General features: G+C 50.9%; 1 protein-coding gene across 2 annotated transcripts in view; it reads left to right on the top strand.

Annotated features, from left to right (window-relative positions):
- LOC115288507 (antigen-presenting glycoprotein CD1d-like) overlaps window positions 1-3,625 on the top strand; it is a 15,075-nt gene that overhangs the window by 8,835 nt on the left and 2,615 nt on the right. The gene's annotated exons all lie outside the window — the stretch shown is intronic.

Raw genomic sequence — 3,625 nt, 5'->3', positions numbered from 1 at the left:
CACACACACACACACACACACACACACACACACACACACGACCATCTTTTATGGAGTAACTAATAGATATAAAATTGCCTCCCTCTTGTGTTGAGCTACATTTTGTATTCTGGTAACTTTCACACACGGGACCAATGCCACCTGCCCAAGCCATCGAGAAGTGAGGGAATGCCCGTTTCTGAGGGACGGACCTTCAACCATTCTTCGTTTTGATGCTCTCAGACCCTGCCCCATCTGGAATGACTCCTTTAGGACAGGATAGCATTGTAAATGCCCTTCTCCAACTAAGGTGCTCAGAACAATATCGAACATTGTAGTGAACCATTTCTGGCAACAGAACAGAGTAAGATAACAGGGATCACCCACCCATCTCAACACGTAGTTCAAAGTCTTAGAAATTTAACCTAAAGATGATAAACAACACAGGTGGAACTCTGCAAAAGAGATCCCCTCGATAAACCTGGGTCCTCTAACAGGTGTAAAGTCTATGACAAAAGGGCAAGAAAACCCTGATACAGGCCCTGGATAGTAACTGTAAGGTTAAAATCGGCGGAGTCAAAAGATGATCATAAACACAGTTGATGATAAACTCAAATCTGCCTGTAAGGAGAAGCTTGGGCTCTGGCATAGTAAGAGTGAGTGACGGTGGCACTTCAGGTGGGGGAGGGGAGTCCTGTTTGCGCCTCAGTGCTAGAGGCTGGCTTTGCAAGGCCCCAGTATAGAGACAGGAGACTTAGCCTTGGGACAGTAGAAGGTGGAACTCTGCAAAAGAGATCCCCTCGATAAACCTGGGTCCTCTAACAGGTGTAAAGTCTATGACAAAAGGACAAGAAAACCCTGATACAGGCCCTGGATAGTAACTGTAAGGTTAAAATCGGCGGAGTAAAAAATTACAGTAAATACCGGGAGAGAGAGAGAGAGAGAGAGAGAGAGAGAGAGAGAGAGAGAGAGGGAGAGAACAACGAAGTACTGAGGCTGGATGATTGTAAAGTAGCAGAGGCTTTTATTGTGGGGCATGAGGTCCCGGGCAAGGTCCCGTGACTCTGGGCGCAGCGTCAGGGAGATCGCAGAGACAGTACAGAAAACTGAGGTCAGAAAGAAATGTAAAAGGCCTTTATTAGGAGCGCTTTCGGGCAAAGTTCCCTGGTCTGGACCGGATGGGCCCGGGAAGTCGCACCCTGGTGAGGGAGGGTGAGGCTTTATGGGTAATGGGTTCAGGGTTTGGGTCCACGAGGGCAGAGTTCCAAATAAGGGCACTCTTAAGGCTGTGACAAGATGAGGTTGGCTGGGTCACATGGCGGGCTACAGGTTGAACTGGATCCCCGTGATTGGTTGTGACGCGGGCCTTCCAGGACTGCAGGCCCAGGAGGGCAGGGATGAGCGGCATTTTCCTCCTCAGAGCTCACAGTAACGACAAAGCCTCCTAGGGCTTTGAGTAAAATTTAAAACTCTGTATATATATGCTGCAGGAATTAAACCACAGGCCTTTTTTTAACTATTAAAATTAAACTCACTTGCAGTGTGGAACCTGCTTGGGGATTCTCTCTCTCTCTGCCCCTTTCCCACATTCTCGCTCTCAATAAATAAACAAACCTAAAAACCTAAAGTAAACAAAAACAAAAACAAAAACAGTTCTTCTCCTTAGTCTGGAAGGAGATTAGCATTTGAAAATTTCAAGATGCAGATAAAGGGAACAACAGCTCAAGGTTTACAGGAGGCTGGACGTTTGGAGAATGCCGAGAGAGGCCCGGTGCAGTGGGTCGTAAGCCATTTTTCTTTTTGCATCTGTCCTTCCCCCAGCCCCCGGCTCCCCTCCTATTCAGGCCTCTAGCCACTATTTGAGCAATTTCGTATCTTAACCTAATCAGCAGCCCCTTACTTGTGGCAAGAATAATTTTTCTGTGTGGCCTCAAACTAATCTGGGGCCCCGCTGAGCAGGAGGGGGCCACCTCCCAGACAGCCCCTCTCCCCAGGGCGCTCACTGCAGCTCAGCCGAGCAGGGGACTGGAGAGGGAGGGCTGGGGCAGGGAGGGGGCGCCCCTGGTAATCACCAGCTGATGTGTGCAGGGAGGGAGGGGGACAAAGCTGGAGCTCCGGAGGGCTGACCTGTCTGCCTTTGCTCACACGGTCCGGAGGTCTGGGAAGACCCCTCGAGAAGGTGACCTTTGAGCTGAGATCTGAGGAGCAATAACTCGGCATCAGAAGAGGGTGAGGAGCGGGCCTAGAGCTTTCCGAGCAGAGGGAACTCGGTGCAAAGACATCGGGCAAGAAGAAGCGTTGCACGCTGGAGGAACTGAAGGCCTGCTGGCTGCCGGAGGTGCAGAGCAAGCCAGACAGGGTGGGAGGTGGTCAGCAGGGCGACCCCGGTCCCGCTGCACATCAGCCAGTAGGCCCCATCGACCTCTGCGGTCTCTATCCTAAGAAACGATTTCAGGAGATGCAGCAGAAGGTTCGTGAGTGGTGAAGGTAGAAATGTGAAGGAGGGGACACCCTGGAGAGATGTTTCCAAAGAGAGAGGAGGGATCCTGGCCAGGATTCGGGTAGGAGGGGTTGTTAGACCTTTTCCTCCTAAGGCGAGTCACCGAGAGTGAAATTTATTATAGTTTGGCCGAATGGCCCCTCCCGAGTGGTGGCAAGTCCTCAGGAGAGAGCCCCGCTGAGCAGGAGCTCAGGGTTTTTAAGGGTTTTGGCAAGACAAAATACGTCATCATTTAGTTAACCAATCAGTTTACAGCATTCTGTAGTGGTCAACCATATTTCGACACACAAATGTTACTTTTGGCAGGAACCTATGAATTTTAGAGTTCTTTGTCTCCAGAGGGGTTTGAAATGACCAATCATAGTTAGAGGGGGGAGGCAAAGAAGTTGCTTAACACAGAGTCTTGAAAAACAAGTTTAGGGGCACCTGGGTGGCTCAGTTGATTGAGCGTCCGGCTTCGGCTCAGGTCATGATCTCATGGTTCATGGGTTCAAGCCCCGCATCGGGCTCTGTGCTGACAGCTAGCTCAGAGCCTGGAGCCTGCTTCGGATTCTGTGTCTCCCTCTCTCTCTGACCCTCCCCTGCTTGCACTGTCTCTCTCTGTCTCTCAAAAATAAATTAAAAACATTTAAAAAAATTAAAAAAAAAAGAAAAACAAGTTTAGCCATTAGGTTACAATCAATTGTTACATCTTAGGGCTTTATAGAGTGCAGTTGCTCAACCTTTAATTATTTACCAGGGTTGGAGAGTAAAACAATGGTTGGTATTTTAGGGTCCAGTTTGACCCAAGGGGGTAGGGTCTTACAGGGTGTGGGGGAGGAGGTGTCAGGGTGCTGTCCAGGTTCTGACCTGCCAAAGAGGGACCTGCTCTCAAGGGGGTCCACGGGTTGTTCATCCTCAGTGCGAGCCGCGGGTGCGTGCTGTGCAGGTGCACACCTTAGTGTGGCCTCCTTCTGAACACGGAGGCTCACATCCAGGGAGGGCATGAGCGAGCAGCTGGAGGAGAGGGTGTGCAGGCAGAGGGAGGGCCCTCAAGCGAAGGCCTGTGGAGGGGTGCACCTAGACGGCCTGGGGCGGGGGAGGAGGTGAGCAAGCACCTTGGTGGAGGAAAGAAGGGCTGAGGACGCTCAGGTGGAAGAGCCTCTG

This window comes from Suricata suricatta, chromosome 3 (genome assembly GCF_006229205.1).
Source record: "Suricata suricatta isolate VVHF042 chromosome 3, meerkat_22Aug2017_6uvM2_HiC, whole genome shotgun sequence".
In the NCBI taxonomy this organism is placed as follows: Eukaryota; Metazoa; Chordata; class Mammalia; order Carnivora; family Herpestidae; genus Suricata; species Suricata suricatta.
This window is presented reverse-complemented; position numbering and strand designations above follow the sequence as displayed.